Genomic DNA, 17,298 nt, shown 5'->3' on the forward strand with positions numbered 1-17,298 from the left:
CAGTTCATTCATCTATTCGTCTATTCAACAGCTATTTCCTGAGCACCGACCTGTGCTGGGCCCTGTGCTGGCAACTAGGGATATAAGAGCAAAAAAGGGAGCTCTGGTCCTGCTCTCATGATGATAAGACCTGGTAGTTCATTGGAAATATGTCATCCATCCTAAAAGGGCAGTGAATAGAGTCACCAATTCTGTCTCTGTTTTACCATGTGACCTCAGGAAACTCTCTTGCTCTCTAAGCCTCATGTTCCTCTTCTGGGCTTTAGACTTGATGCTCTCCAAAGTCTATACCACTGTTTCTTGTGGACTCCAACCAAACATGACCTGCTGATTGGCAGTCATGCTTCTCTGCAACAGAGAAACATCTGGATCCCTAAGAAACACCTCTGGGGGATTTGGAAGTTGGTGAAATTGTGTCACTGGGGATGAATCCACTAGAGACTCTGGCTTTTTTCCATTCTTCCTTCATTTTCCTAAACCTCTGCTATCTACTGGCTAGAGAAAGGAATTTGTATGCCCAAGCATTCTCAGTGTGTATTTTTCAAGCCTATGAGTCCTAAGATGGGAGGAAGAGGGTGCAGACCTAGAGATTCCTTTTCCAACCTTACTTTTGAGGGAACTGACCTTAAATCCAGGAACAAAGTAACTTGATTAAAATCCCACAGCAAAAAGGAGTCAATCTAGGGCCAAGATGTACATCTCCAGACTTGCAGTGGCATGCTCCTCCTGACACCAGCATGCTGCCACAGTGTTCCACTCTCCCTGTCACTGCGTCCTCATGATCCAGGGGGGAAAGAGCAAACTGAGAGTCCATGCTTTCTCACCAATCCACTGTGCAGCCAGTTTACTTAACCCCAGTGGCCTCAGTGCCCATAGCTGCAAGAGGAGAGATGTCTAATGCACAATGCTGTTGTGCAGACAGAATCCTGGTCAGAGGTCATCCAAAGGAGCTTTTAAACCAGACAGTGCTACATCCACGCAAACCACTGGAATCATTGATGTTAGAAATGGTAGCAGTAGTAATAGCCGTAGTAAATCTTAAATGTGTGGCAGCCACATTGCCTCCATGGTGTCCACAAAAAAATGTGTTTTGTAAAACTAGATTATATCTTTTAAGATTCCTGAAGTATTCTAGGAATAAATGATATAAGGGTTTGTGTATAAAACACAAATAAATGTAGATCAGTAGCTCACCCACAGAGGGCATCTGTCACTGCTTCCATCACTAATGTGATCCACTGTGGCCCCCTCATGTGCCATAAGTGTGTCAGAGTCCACTTGGACTCTGACTTTGGAGCTGACTATGTTCAGATTTGTTGCTCTAATGCATTGGATTTATTCTTATTATTTCTGTTATTATTACTATTACTACTACTATTATTATTATTATTATTATTATTGGCAGCAGCAGCATTATTAACATAGGATTAGCAGTAGCATTTTTGAGAGGGAGCTTTGTGCCTCCAAGTGGTTGATTTCCTGGTCTTCTATGAACATGCTATTTCCTCAGTTCAGGAAAATACCATTCTCAGAAAAATTGGAAAATTAATCATTGGACCCATCCAGCCCCCTCTCCTTCCAGCCCTTGGGATAGGATTTATTTATGGAAAGTGCCAGCTTCAGAGTCAGAAAACTAGTTTCTGCTTTATGTTCCAAATTCCCCAAATACCTACCTGGGTCTCAGTTTTCTCCTTGAATACATAGAGCCAGTATCTTTTTTTTTTTCCCTCCTCATGAAGGGTTTTGAGAAGAAAATGGAAGGCAAAATAAAAGTTATTATAAACATCATATGTTTAAAAAGAGTGAAGTATATACCAGATAATTGTATAATATAGAAGGAAACTAGAAACTAGCCAATACTTAAAAGTCTTTATTTTGTGCCAGATGCTGTTCTAAGCACTCTGCCTAAAATAAACACTATTGACTAGTAATAACGAGAAAGCGTAAATTTAATAGAAATTTATCCATATGGCTATTCACAATTTTCAAACACAGTATCAGCACTTTCCACTTCTCTCTACACTCAGCTCTGTCTCAATTCCAGGACAGGAAGTAAGAGTTCACTGAGCCTCATATGATCTGTAGGAAATTCTGTGCAGACTGCTCTGCCCCTCCAGGGCCTTAAATGATTGGCTCCTGACCTTTGTACTCCTCAGTTCAGCAGATGAAAAAACAGTCTTTCCCACAGAAGGGGAAGAGAGTGAAATTGTTTGCTTTCCTTCTAATATAATTCCCCTTGCCAGGATTATGATGTCAGCTGTAGTTGTAAACCCCATGGATAAAAAGATAACTTAAAATGCACATTTCATTCCATTTGTGAGTATTTCAAAGGACTGCAGGGTTGATCAGGAGACAGGAGGGCAATAACATGATAGTTATTCAAAGAACCAGAGAACTGGATGGCTTTGTTCAACCACTGCTGAAAGGAAGTATCCACAACTAGAAGGTTTAAAATATTGGCTCCCAGGTGCAGGATCTAAATACACCCTTTCTGTTGTTATTGTCTTTGTTTCTTTCTCCAGAAGGTAATATCTGACGTGTAATAACTGGAAGTTTCCAAGACAAACATCCACGAACAACTCCCAAAAGGGATGGAGCATGACTGGGTCCAATAGAATGCACAGTCTTGTTGGTCATTGGTGGATATAACATAAGAACGAAAAAGAAGGTGGAGAATGCTGACAGATCAAGGTCTATGAGGAGCACTGGGGGCACCCATCATGAAGCAGAAGAAGCTGCTGTGGGCAGCTGTGCAGGACCAGGTGCAGGGCTCTTCCTGGAGAATGTGGGGGCCATTGTGAGCCAGCCTTTCAACCCCTTCATGCCCAAGGCTGCCTCAGGGAATGGACCAGATGAGATGATGCCCAATCCAGGCCCAGCACTGGCCCCACAGGCAAGAACAAGGACAAAGCACTGCCCAGCTTCTACATCTCATTGCTGACCCCAAGGCCAAGTCCATGAAGCTGGAAAGGCCATCGTGCATCGTGACCTGCCCTGCCCCACATCCAGGAAGCTGCTGCACATATCTGACCTCACGCCAGTGTGCTTCAAGGCTGGACAGCTCGGTGGCTACGCAGGGCTCATGGCACACAGCAGGAGCTACGCATGCACAGTGACCCACAGTAGACTGAACAACACATGCCATGTGCAATTCTGTGGCCCTCAAGGGCCATGCCACCCTGGAGTTCATGGAGAAGCTGATTTGCAAGACTTAATGGACCCCATGGATGGAAAGAATCTCATGGACCACAACACCATCATGCTGCATCTGGGTGGCCCGGGCTTAACGGACTCAAGAGTGAAGCTAGGAGTTCCCGTCATGGCTCAGTGGTTAACAAATCCGACTAGGAACCATGAGGTTGTGGGTTCAATCCCTGACCTCGCTCAGTGAGTTAAGGATCCAGCATTGCCGTGAGCTGTGGTGTAGGTCACAGATGTGGCTCGGATTCCGTGTTGCTGTGTCTGTGTGGTGTAGGCCAGCAGTTATAGCTCCAATTGGACCCTAGCCTGGGAATCTCCATATGCCTCGGGTGCAGCCCTAGAAAAGAAAGACTGAAGAAAAAAAAAAAAAGAGTGAAGCTGCAGGTGGAGAAGTCCAAGCCAGTTTGTAGCTGGTAAGCTGACCAGTTGTGGTCACAATCATTCATTTTGTTAACCAAGCACATCTTGTGTGCCAGGGACCATGTTGTTTGTGTGTGTGTTTTCATATAAGTGCATTGCATGTGCACTTGCATATGTGTGTACTTATGAATGGTCATTAGAGAGTAGATGTCTTTAAACAAGAGGCTCGTTTTCAGTCCTGGTGGCTGGGAGTTGAAGTAAGTGCCTTTGTGGCAAATCCCCACCCACCTCACAGAAAGAGTCCTCTCTGCATCCCTAGGACAACCTTGAAATGCAAGTTCTGTAGCTCATTCTCTAGATAGGTGGTATAGGATACTTTAGTCAGCTGCTAAGGATTCTCCGTATTCTCCCACAAGTGAGAACAGACTCATGGGGATAGAAGCTTTGCTGGAAGACATGTTGGAATCATTCATTGAGACCCAGCTCTGCAGGGCACCAGATAAACAGAGCCCTGGGCACTACTTAGGTAGTAACTCTGGTACAGATAACCAAAGATCAACCTGGTTAATTGGTCAGCTCCACAAATTTCTGGGGAACCTGATCTGTCTTCTATATCATACATTAAAATTAGACCAGATTTTTGGTCACGTGAACAGTCAAGGCTTTGCTTGACACTCCTCGCTGCTCAAGAATTTTACTTTCTTCTGGCTCAGGCACAGAGTCAGGCCCAGGACTAGCTTCCTTAGTAGGAATGGGTTTGATGTTCTTTAGATTTGCAATAGTCTTCAAACCCTTATGTCCCCTTGGGATACTGGACTTTTATGAATAGAGAAACCTTCCTACTTTCTCAGAGATACAATAGAAAGGCCCTGGGTGGAGACTTTGCATTCCCTCTCTCTCTGTCTCTCTGTCTCTCTCCCCCCACCCAAGGCTTCTTCTTCTCTCTTTTCCTCTCTCTTCCTTTTTTTCCTCTCTGTCCTTCTCTCTCCCTTTTTTCCTCCTTCCTCCCTTCTTCACCTTGCTTACTTACACATCTCATCCATTTTCTCTTGGCTTACTCTTACTTATCCTCAAGCCTCAGATTAATATCTTTTTTTCTGAAAAGTCTCCCCCAACCACCTCTTTGGTCTCCCACTCCCCAGATTACATTAGGCACCATCCTTTCTTCTCCCTTTATTGTAGTTCTTATTTTATCTGGTAATTATCCCCTCACTTGAGTTGTACAGATGTCGTTGGGGCCATTTGACCCTTGAGAGCAAGGTAAAATTAAAGCTCTCAACTTAATTGGCTGAGGAAGTCCAGACCCTCCCCAGGATGTCTGCTGATACCTGAGATAAGGAGAGAAGGATGTTTCCAGGGGTGGTATGATATTGTGATTTATAATAAGACATATATATTTGGTCTCTGTCCCAATTCTGGCACAGATCTCCTAAAACTCTTGAAATTTCCTAAGCAATAAGGGTGGTAAAGGTGTCTTTTGTTAGGTTAATGAGGTGACTTTTGGAAATCCCCTAAAGATGGGTGCTGAAAGGGCTGGTGACCAAAAGAACTAACCTTGTGATTAGAGGTGTGGAACTTTTACTCCCACCCTCCATGACCTCAGCAGAGAGGCAAGAGGCTAGAGCTTGAGTTCAGTCACCAACAGCCAATGATTTAATCAATCATGCCTATGTAATGAAGCTTCCATTAAAAACCTCAAAAGACAGGATTCAGAGAGCTTCTGGGTGGGTAAACACATGGAGATTTGGGGACAGTGGTACATTCAGAGAAAGCAAGGAAGCCCCTCACCCTTTCCCCAAGCTTTGCCCCATGCATCTCTTCCATCTGGCCCTTCCTGAGTTATATCCTTTTGTAATAAACCAGTGATCTAGTAGGTAAAATGTTTCTCTATGAGCCACTCTAGTCTGGCAAATTAATCAAACCCAGGGATGAAGTCTTAGAACTTCAGATCAGTAGCTGGTTAGTCAGAAGTATGAGTGGAAAGGGGCTTGGCATCTGAGATGGGGTAGAATAGGGGAGCAATTCTGTAGGGCTGAATCTTCAAAAATTGTGGAATTTGATGCTGTCTCCTAATAGACAGTGTCGGAATTGAGTTGTAGGACATCCAGCTGGTGTCCAGTGAATCACTCCGATGTATAGGGAAACAATCTCCCCCCCCACTCCCCCACCCCCACCACAGGCACATTGGAATTGGGCACAGAACCTTTTCAAGAAGCCACACATATCTTTCTTTTTTACGTGAAAGGTCAGCTGAGCCTTATCCTGAATGTGAGAAATGATCCTTTGCCATATGCTTTTGAAGGACCATTATTGTCAACCCAAGACCGAATCATGCTGTCATCAGTGAGATAGATGCTAAAATGGAGAAGCTGACCTCTAGCTAAGATTAGAGAAGGAGTGAGTTACCATCTGTTGAGAGTTCTTTGGGTACCAGCCGCTGTGCTAAATGATTTATATACATTATCACAAATGCTACAGGAACTTTATTCTCTCCATTTTACAAATGAGGGACAGCTTGGAGAGCCAAGGTGACTTGGCCAGGGCCATACTGCTCATATATAGGCAAACTGGGAATAAGACTGATTTACCTGACTCCACATGTCACCTGTTATCCAGTGCTCCACACCGCTCTGAAACCTCAGTTAGTCAGAACACTCAGGGGCCATTGTCATGGAAAGGGCTTTTAATCTGCATGTGGAGAGTTAGGACATGTTGAAGCTGACCAGCTTTTAAGTGTTGGATTACATTACTGGTGTGAACCTGACTGTTGTTACTATTCTCTCCCTTGGAGGGAGGGCACAGATAGCAGATACGCTGAGTACTAACTGGTTATTTCCCCCAAAAGAGTGCTGGGTAGTAAATACTTCATACATTGCTTTTTAAATCCTACCTTCATTCATAGAGTTCTGAAACTTACGCATGTGTACAAGGGTCTGCTCCTTGTGTGTGAAAAGCAAAATGTTTAGCAGTAGGAAGATGCTGGTGGACAAGGGAACACAACGTGGGTGGAAGACCAATCACTCCACAGTGCACAGAGAAAATGCATCATGCAGTGGTCACAATGCATTTCTTGCCTCATTTCAGTAAAAGAGAAAATAAGAACAGTTGGAGTAAATCGTAGCAAAACGGACAGCGGATCAGGTGGAGAGTTCCAGCGCCAATTCTTCACTAACTCTTTGTGAGACCTTGGGTGAGTCATTTCATCTTGTTGGCTCTTACTGAACTCATCTGTCAATGGAGAGGTTGGGTTTTAAGAATTCGTGACATCTCTTAAAGAAAAAATAAACACATAATGATTACCTTGGGAGTGGGAGTGTATAATGACTGAAAGAGAACATGAGGGGGATTTTGAGTTCTGGTAAACTTGAACTGACTGCTGTTCCACGAATGTGTTTACTTCATGAAACATCATCAATCAGGAAGCTTATTTTTGGTGCACTTGCTGTATGTACTGTATTCTTCAAGAAGAAAGTTTACATTAGAAACAAACAAAGCAAAATACTAGCCACTTTTTTAAAGTGTTTAAACCACCTATGAATCTTCATCTCATTTCAAGGGAAAAGCAACTATTAGGAAAAAAATACCTCAGCTCCAAATCATGATGGGATACTCTGGGCAGCATGGTCACCTATCACAGACTTTGCTTTTGAAATATGGTCTGAATACTACATAGTCTGATTAGTTTTAATATCCTCTGTTTTGAAGTATTATGCTATTTAATAAATTATAGTAGAAGGCATTAAGGTACAACCTACTGTTACCCAAAGCAAAGAATTCCAGCAGCAACACTGTCACCCTGTGGTGCTCTGATCAAAGCGCAGTGTAAAGGGACATAAAGGGTTTCAGGACACGGGGACACCAGAAGTGTGAAAGGGATGACCATCAGTCCTGTGAACATAGATCCCATTTAGATGAAGTTGACTCTTCACCATTAAAGAGTCTAGCACTTCATTGTAAATCAACTATAATTTTAAAAATAGAAAAATAAATACATAAATAAAGCAACCTTTTATTTTGGTGCTGAGTTTGCAGTGAATGGGGTGGAGACACTTGAGGGTTAGGAGAAAGGAACTGTGATACTGCAGCCACTGAGGCAGCATAGCAGCTTTAGCTTATGAAACAGCAGGGAGGAATGGGAATCACTCAGACCACTGTGGTCAGAGCCCCAGGCCTGAAGTCTACACATCTCAGAGCTGGCCCTCAGGCAGCCTTGGCAGCAAAGTGCATCCTCCAGAGGAAGTCAGCACCTAAAAAGACAAGCATTAGTGTTAGAAAACTGAAGTGTTAGAAATGCAGATCCATGAGCATGTAAATTGGTACAACTGCTTTGGACTCTTATCCAGCAATCCCAGCAAAGTTTGCAATTTAGGAATCTGTGTCAAAAAGGGAGATACAGCTTGGGGCAAAAGTACACACAGAACCTGTCTCCCAGGCATGTGGCTGAAGATGATGCTAGTGGGAGGGGAGTAAACCCAGCTCCAGGGTCAGAGGACACAAATCTCACACTGGGTTTCTGGCTCTTCTTCCCAGGATGCAGTACAGGCCATCATCCTGGCAAGTGCTCCCACTCAGGCCTGGGCTGTCTCAGGCACTTTTTACAATGGCTGAAATTCTGCACAGAGGGTGATTTCATGCTTTGTTGTGCTTCTTTTTCAATATAAGTGTCATGGCTCTTCACATAGAGGTGTAACAATGGTAGGAGTTAAATTCATCAGTATTCTAATGTCTTGTGTTTGAAGAACACTTTGAAAACTCTTTTTCTCTTCTGAGTACTTTTATCAGAGCATACTGGTTCAGACCACAGCCCTCTTTTGTGCTTTCCCTCACCAAATAACCCAAGAATGCATGGTAGGTGGGCTCAGTTGTCCTTGTAATCATCATTTTGGGGTGACTGGGTGAGAGATTTTACAGTCATTATATGATATCAGAAACTGAGCAAGGGAGGAGGATAGGCCAGTGTTCCATCAAATCCAAGAGAAAAAAAAAAACTTGCAGTTTTTTTTTTTAATACCTATGATGCTGATGACAGCAATACCAGTAAACTAAATAGGGAATTATATACATACATATTATGTGAGTCATAATTCCAAAGATGTCCATTATCATTAAATGACATATAGAAAGCCCAGAAGTAGTTTATGGTAGGAATAGTATTACTCCTGCATTAAATATCTATTAGACATCTGGAGCAAAACAATGGTAGCTAAACATTGCTAATGTTTTCAGCATGCATGATCCTAAATACTTTGAAAATATGCAAGTGTGTGTTAATTTATACTTTATAGCTTTACAATCTGTTGCAGAAGGATTAACTCTAACCCTCATATAGTACACAAGGAGGGCACTGAGACCCAGATGGGTTAAACATCAAAATCTAACAGTTTTTGAAAGAGCTGGGACAAGAAACCAGCGCCCCTTGAATTTAAATTGGTATAATCACTATGGAGAACAATACGGAGGTTCCTTTAAAAAGTAAACACAGAACTACCATATGATCCAGAATTCTCACTGCTGGGCATATATCCAACATGTTCTTTGGGCGTGTTCATTGTAACACTGTGTACAAGAGCTAAGACATGGAAGCAACCTAAATGTTGTTTAGCAGAGGAATGGATAAAGATATGGTACATACACGCAATGGAATATTACTTAGCCGTAAAAGAGAACTAAACAATGCCATTTGCAGCAAAATGGATGGACCTAGAAATTATCATACTAAGTGACGTAAGTCAGACAGAGAAAGATGAATATCATATGATGTGACTTATATGTGAAACCTAATAAAAATGACACAAAAGAACTTATTTATAAACCAGAAACTCACAGATTTCAAAACCAAATTTATGGTTACCAAAGGGAAAACTATGAGGAGAAGGATAAGTTAGGAGGATGGGATTAACATATACACACTACTTATATAAAATAGATAACTAACAAGGACCTACTGTATAGCACAAGGAAATCTGCTTAATATTCTGTAATAACCTATATGGGAAGAAAGAATGGATATGTGTACATGTATAACTGATTCACTTCACTATGCACCTGAAACTAACACAACATTGTAAGTCAACTACACTCCAAAAAAAATTTTTTTTAAAAGAAACAGGCTCCCTTATTCCCCCAGCACAGAGCTTCCAATCTTCCATCAGTGTTCATAGCTGCACTAAATCATTGATGCTAACTCACAGAGGCAGTTGTTCTCACTTAAACTTTCATTGTGGTTTGAAGTTAGGGATGATTCTGAAATAAGTTGATCTTTCATTCATGGGCAGCCAGGGGCCAGAAAAAAAAAAAAACAAGGAATGGTGTTTTCCCTTCTGAGTAGGATGAGAGGTGGGGAGTAGCTACCTGCTATGTGTTGGATTCATTAGCTGTGTGTCCCCCTGATTTAGAAATACTTTATAAAAATTAAGTCTGTGCTCTGTCAAGGGTGGCATCTGTACTGCAAAGAAATCAGAGCAGTGAATACCAGAAATGTGAAATATATCAAGCTCAGAATTAAAAAACAAGGTCTTTAACCTCCCTCGAAATATAAAGTGGAGTGAATCACTGAGGTGCAGTTTGGGTTGGTTTGTTCGTTTGTTGGGTTTTAGTCTGTAGGAAAAAAGGAAATTTATGGTCTTCCCTGGACCTGGACCCTGTGTCTGTAGCAATCTTTGGTGTCACCACAAAAACACTGGTACCATATGAGTCACATTGGAAGCAAGTCTTTGAATTATCCTTTCACTGATTCCTTCAGGCCTGAACACTGGCACTGATATCGGAATTGCTCTGGGCTATAAAACTCTTTAGGTCCAGGAGCACCCCAGGCAGTCACAGAAATGACTGCCAACTGCATATCCAACCCACGTTCTTCTCCATGTGGGGGCCTTTTGGGGATCCAGCCTTGTCCCAGTCAGGGATAGTAGGTCACCTAAATACCTCTGACTGCTTCATTCTACCCAGCGAGCAGTAAGCATAAGGCTGGTTCAGTAGTAGCCTCTCAAGATGGCTCTGGATTTAGCTTGCCTCCCCCTTGCTGACCAGGCAGTGCTTGTTTTCCCAATGCACAGATCTCCGGACTTCAGATTCTCCTTTTTGGATCACTAAGACCTGCCTGTGTTTGTCTTCATCCTCTGGACCCAGACACTTTGCCATCGTCATATATAGTCTCTTGGAATTGGATGAAATATGATGTTGATCATGAACTTACTATTTTTACCATGGGCTAGTCCCATCACAAGCCATGCATCTTTCCTAGAACTGATCTGACACACCATTGGCTGCACCAGCAGGGCCTCTGAACTGGTGCCCATATCGCCACACGTTGTCCAGAACTAAACGGTTTAATGTAGAAATGACCCCTGGTCACTAGCATGAAGCCACCAGAACAGGAGACAGCCAAGAGGTAACAGGCAGGGGCTGATGCCTTGTGGCCTTTTGTTCTTTTGGTCTCTCATTAGCTGGATGGCCATAGGACAGTTGCTTAACTTCTTTGAGCCTTAATTTCATCATTTGTAAAATGAGAATAACAATACCAACCCCATTCAGTGATTATTATACCTAATACATTTCTTGGGGTGGGGGTTGCTGGTACATAATGAGCTTTTAATAAATGGTGGCTCTTATCATTATTACCCTGATTAATGGAATATAGATGGAAGTGCCCGGAATATAGTAGTTGACAAACAGGCATTTATAGAAGACTGTTAGTTATTTCAAGGCCTTTTTAAAAAAAAATCTCCTTACAGCTTTATGGAAAAACAGGTGCGCATCACTGACTCCTTCACAGTCCTTTCACTGACTCCTTCCTTTACTGTGTCTCTTCTTTGCTTTTTGGTACCACGTAATTATCCCCCTGGTTATTCTAGAGCCCAGAAAACCCAGCATCATGTCAATAGTGATGTTTAGGCATTTGTGTGACACTAAAGAGTGTTTCGGTTCCTCATCTCTTGAAGGCATTTCAATGGGCATTGTCCCCTTTCAGTGGATGAGGCCATCAAGGAGCATCTAACTAGTTAGATGTCAGAGAAGAAACCAGAGCCCATATTTTGTGATTTCTCACAGCAAGCTATGGTTCCATATTTATGCTGAGTCTCTTATATATTTCAAATCTTCCCCAAACCAGAATTAGAAGGTTAAAAACAACTATGTCACTTGTTATCCCTGTCATCTGTCATAAGTTTGTATTGGGCAAACGTAAAATGTTAGTGTACTCAGTCCTGTGTAGAGGACGAGGTGACCTTGACCATGTGAGATGCCTGTGATCTCTTTGGAAGGACAGAGTGACCACGATGATGACAGTAGCATGAGATAAGATACAGCTTTGTAGCCACTACATTAAAGGAGCATTGAAAGATCTGTACTAGATTCTAATCCATGTAGTAGGTGATTTTGTGTAATTCATTCATATTCCTTGGGTTGCAAGATACTCAGCAAAAGTTTTTTTGTTTATTCCTCTCCTAGAAAAGACTTAGAAACAAGAGGAAACAAAAAGGAGCATTTGGGCAAACAAAGATGAATATGATTTCATACTGAGAATCTTCCCCAAGTTGGGAGAAAAAGCCCTCATCTCTCTCTGTCTCTCTCTCTCTGTCTCTCTCTCTGTCTCTCTCTCTGTCTCTCTCTCTCTCTCTCTCTCTCTCACACACACACACACACACACACACACACACACACACTCACCAAAAACATTGGCATACTAGAGCTAGAAGCAAAAGGAAAGAGGCATTACATTATTTTTGATATTTCTTGGCCTGGAAGGCATCACTTTACTTCTGATTACAACATCCCGGAGCTGCCATTGGGCTTGTTGAGGTGCCCTAGTTTCCGGATGAACGTCTGTGTATATCTGTGCCATATGTAGATCAGAAAGAAAGAAACCTCTGGAGGAATATAGTTAAGACATTGCAGGATGGTGACCCATTAAGAAAGCCAGCCCACATTAAGGGGAATGAAACTTGGGAAGAATTGTCACAGCCACTTATATCATTAGATTCCTTCACAAAATAAGTTCCTGTGCACAGAAAAGAGACGTTTGTAACCCAAGAGCTCCTGGAAAAGTGGAAAGGTCTAAATATATTCGCAGCTGTTTCCCCTCAAGGCTTGGGTTTTGCTCCAGAACCAGTTTCAGAGTCTTATTTCAATTGAAAGCTCTTACCCAATTTGATATGCATTGAGATTGCATCAGGTAGACTCCATTGCGGGAAATTGCTTGCTGCAATGATATATGATTCATTCATTCACATCTCTGAGCTATTTAGAGGAAATTATCCGTGGATCGTGTCATTAGTTTAAAAGCCACTGTTGTTGTTTTTCTGTCAGTATAATTTTAAGCCACATAAGATCGTTAGTTGGGAAAACACATTTGAAAAAAAAAATATGTAACTAGTTCTCTCCCTGCAACAGCATGATTTATGTTGAAGAGACCTAGCCCTGGAAATTAAACTTTTAAGCATAAATCATCCTTGGGAATGATATCTGAGCTCCTCTCCTTTCTTAACATACCCCACTGCAAAGGTGTCCAAAAAGTATAAGAATATTTCCAGGGGTACAGAACACGACTGTGAAGACATCCACATTACAGCTGCAAAATTATTGTGATGACAAAATTCGTCTCCATTGCCTCACTCAGCAAAAAGCCAAGAAGATTATTTGCCATTATTCTATTGGATCATTAATCAGCCTTAGCTTTCTTTCTCAGTTTGGTGGCCTCCTCAGGGTTATCAGTGCTGGATGCTGACAGCTTCCTTGGCCATGAATTAGGAGACAGAAGTGCCAATTATACTGCTGCCCAAATTGCTGACACTGCCATCTTATTTAGAGTCCTGTTCTTGACTTTTAGATCACCTCTTCCTCTCTCCTCTGTATATGAGAGTAAAATTCAATGTGAGATGAAATTCAGTACAAGATTCATAAATGTCATGTTGTGGTTTTACCATCTAAAAACATCAGGACAAAAATATGCTCAGAATCTTACTTTTTGTTCTTACTATACATTCTTACTATCCAGCACAAGCAGAGTCATTCAAATCTTCCTTAGGAGTAGAATATAGTCTGAAATATTTCCATAAACTATATAAGCAGAGAGACTATGGAAAAGACAGGAGTGAGTGTAACCAAACAAGTTGAATGGAAGAAAAACAAGTTGAATGGCCATTTGGGGGCTGCCTTCAGAAATTTGATTTTTATGGCATGCGCTAATATATTAGGAGCTACAGAGAGGCATTCAGTGATGTTGACTCTCAGGGAGCAAAGCATGGTATCAGCTCCATGGCCTCTCCCTGATTTCATTAGTGATGAAAAGGGCTGGTGGTTCACTCTCAGCTATGTCACCTTAATAGTTTTGTGATTTTAGGAATCAGTCACTCTGAGCTAATAATCTTCAGATGCAAATCTAAGGACATAATAACTAAAGTACTTATGTATAGTTTATAGTAGACATAGTAGAGTAACTATTATCATTGTTGATAATAATAACACTATTATGTTTCTTCCTATGAACTTTATTTTAAAAAATCAGTTTCCCTCCCCAATCTACAAATAAGAGGGAAAGAGTGCTCCCCAAAATCCTAATTCACATGATTATGTAATAATAAAAGCCTTTTAAAACAGCGACTCCCCAAATCATATGTTTATGGGAGGTAAACTGATATAAAGCAGCATAATATTGGCAGAATCTGTAGGATATGGCTTCATACATAAGAAGGGTGGGCAAAATTTCAAGATGAAACATAGTGTGGGTATTTGCTACTTAGAGTTTGTTTTCTCTTTATATCAGAAAATAATTCTATGTACCTATTCAAAATTTATAAGTAATTAAAATAATATCATTCAGAGGCTTGGTATACAAACTAGGATCATGCATTGCATTCATTTTTTAAATTTTATGTTATTTTTATTAGCGTATAGTTGATTTACAGTGTTGTGCCAGTTTCCACTGTACATTGACTCATTTAAACATCCTATCATATCCCTTTGGTCTGAGTGCATAATAGTTTCTCAGTCTTCCCTTGTCTTTTATGACCCTGATGCTTTTTAAGATTTGAAGCTAAGTACTTTATGGAAGGTCCTTTAAGTTTTTCTGCTTTACTGTCATGATTTTTGCATTTTAAATGGGAATCCCACAGAAATGATGCCATGCTTATCTCAGTGCATAATTTCAGGAGAAACACAGTACCCATGAGCCCCATAATGAGAGGTGTGAATTTCTCTTACTTGGCCAGCTTCTTTCTGGCCAAGTTTCTCCATTGTAGAGTTAATTGATAAATATGTTGTACTTATTTGAAGCCATGTCTCAGGAATCTTTGGTTCTGAAATCATGAAAAGATTTCCTACTCCAGAGGGGTGGAAAAAGTGTTCACTAATTCTCAGGAGATGGCTGACTGCCATAATTTTAAACAGAGTGAGGATTATTTAAATAATTTTAATAGGTTAATGAAAAAGTCTGACTTGCCTCATTACCTTGTCATCAAAATCAATGAGATCTTTATTCTCATCTTGCTTGACATCTTACTGGCATTTGACATTTTGACCCTCCCTGTGTGAAACACTGCCTTGTTATACTTTCTATTTTGATGCCAATCTCCAGTGTTTCTCTTCCTGACCATGTGGCCAGACTTGCTCCTCTGTCTGACCACTTATACATATTTTTGGTTCTTTATCTGTGTAATGATATACAACAATAACTTTTTATTAGAGCTGCACCTGTGACATATGGAGGCTCCCGGGCTAGGGGTCAAATTAGAGCCGTAGCCACCAGCCTACGCCATAGCCACAGCAATGCAGGATCCGAGCTGCATCTGCGACCTACACCACAGCACCCAGCAAGGCTGGATCCTTAACCCACTGAGCAAGACCAGGAATTGAACCTGCATCCTCATGGATACTAGTCAGATTTGAGTAGCCACAATGGGAACTCCCAATAATAACATTTTAGATAAATATTTTTTTTTTCAAAGAAGCAACAACGTTCCAAACTGGTTACCAAAGGGAGGGCTTTAATCCTTTCCCAGCCTGGACACAGATCAGCCTCAAACAATACCTATCATTAGATTGCAAAGCAATCAAACTGGAAGACCCAAATTTGTTTTATAATGAGAACCATGAGGTCCAAATTGGGAAGCTACTTTCTTGAGGTCCCTTTTGAGTCTCTGGTAAACTAGAGGGAGAACAGTTTTCCATTGCCCAAGGCAGCAGTATTTCCTGTACCATCTTGCTTCCCAGCCAGCTGAACACCTTGCAAGAACCTCATTTCTCTTCTGCCAATAACAGTCTTTGGTTGGCCCAGAGTAGCCTAGAGAGCTTTTTCCAATACTCCTAGAGAGTTTTTCCCAAACTAAGCCTTGACTATGCTTCGCCTTTCACCTTGACAGAAGAAAGAGATTAGGAAACGTGAAGTAGGAAGAACGACCTGGTAAAACAGTTTGTATTTTTAACAATTCTTATTCCTTGATTATGATTAGCAAGGCAATCGATATTTAGGGCAGAATGTTTGGAAACTTACACATGGAAAAAAGCTCTGGGATGGAAATAAAAATGAACCATTATCCTGCTACAAAAGGATAAGTATATTCTCTTATAAATCATTCTAGCTCTCTACATATACATATACAATAAGAGATAATAATAGAAAGTAATATTTTTTCTAAATAGCTAACCAGCTGCTTTAAATTGAGTTTCTTATAGTTTCATAATTGTATGTAGACTTTTTAACTGACATATCTTGGAAACTTTTTTCTATGCCTTTAAATATTCACATAAATAATATTAATGATTGCTTAGTGTCCCATAGTAGAAATGCATCATTATTTACTTAACTAATTTTGGAAACTTTAGAGTGTTTGCTTTAAAAAATACAGACAATGCTTCAATGCATTTTTTTTTTTTTTGGTCTTTTTTGTCTTTTTGTCTGTTGTTGTTGTTGATGTTGTTGTTGCTGTTGTTGCTATTTCTTGGGCCGCTCCCGCGGCATATGGAGGTTCCCAGGCTAGGGGTCGAATCGGATCTGCAGCCACTGGCCTACGCCAGAGCCACAGCAACGCGGGATCCGAGCCGCGTCTGCAACCTACACCACAGCTCACGGCAACGCCGGATCGTTAACCCACTGAGCAAGGGCAGGGACCGAACCCGCAACCTCATGGTTCCTAGTCGGATTCGTTAACCACTGCGCCACGATGGGAACTCCCCTCAATGCATTTTTTTAATAGAATAGTCTTTGAGTATAACCATGATAATCTCCTAGGAGAGAACATTGGGTCAAATGATATGTATATACATTTTTAGGACAATTGAAACATTTCAACAATTTGCTTTCTCGAAAGATCGTACCAATTCATATCCTGTCAAAATGGAGATCCTGTGGTAGCTCAGCAGTTAATGATTCTGACTAGCATCCATGAGGACGCATGTTCCATCCCTGACCTCACTCAGTGGGTTAAGGATTTGGCATTGCTGTGAGTCGTGGTGTAGGCCGCAGATGCGGCTCAGATCCTGTGTTGCCATGGCTGTGGCATAGGCTGACAGATACAGCTCCAATTAGACCCCTAGCCTGGGAATCTCCATATGCCGTGGGTGCGTCCCTAAAAAAAAAAAAGCAAAAAAGGCAAAAGTATGTTAATCTCATAATGTGTTATCATTAGGGGGGAAAAAAGGAACCTTGCTAATACAAAGTGAAAACATTTTTTAAATTGTGGTAATATATACATAAAATTTACCATTTTAGGAGTTTCCATTAGGACCCAGTGGAAACAAATC

General features: G+C 41.3%; 1 long non-coding RNA gene and 1 pseudogene across 1 annotated transcript in view; both read left to right on the forward strand.

Moving 5' to 3' along the window:
• LOC146397048 (uncharacterized) overlaps nucleotides 1-17,298 on the forward strand; it is a 201,879-nt gene that overhangs the window by 169,301 nt on the left and 15,280 nt on the right. The gene's annotated exons all lie outside the window — the stretch shown is intronic.
• On the forward strand, nucleotides 2,620-3,509 carry LOC146397049 (nitric oxide synthase-interacting protein pseudogene; annotated as a pseudogene).

This window comes from Sus scrofa, chromosome 14, assembly GCF_054392235.1.
Source record: "Sus scrofa isolate SSC_HxYL_T2T_F1_AM1 chromosome 14, Sscrofa_HxYL_maternal_Yorkshire_Landrace_v2.0, whole genome shotgun sequence".
Taxonomy (NCBI): Eukaryota; Metazoa; Chordata; class Mammalia; order Artiodactyla; family Suidae; genus Sus; species Sus scrofa.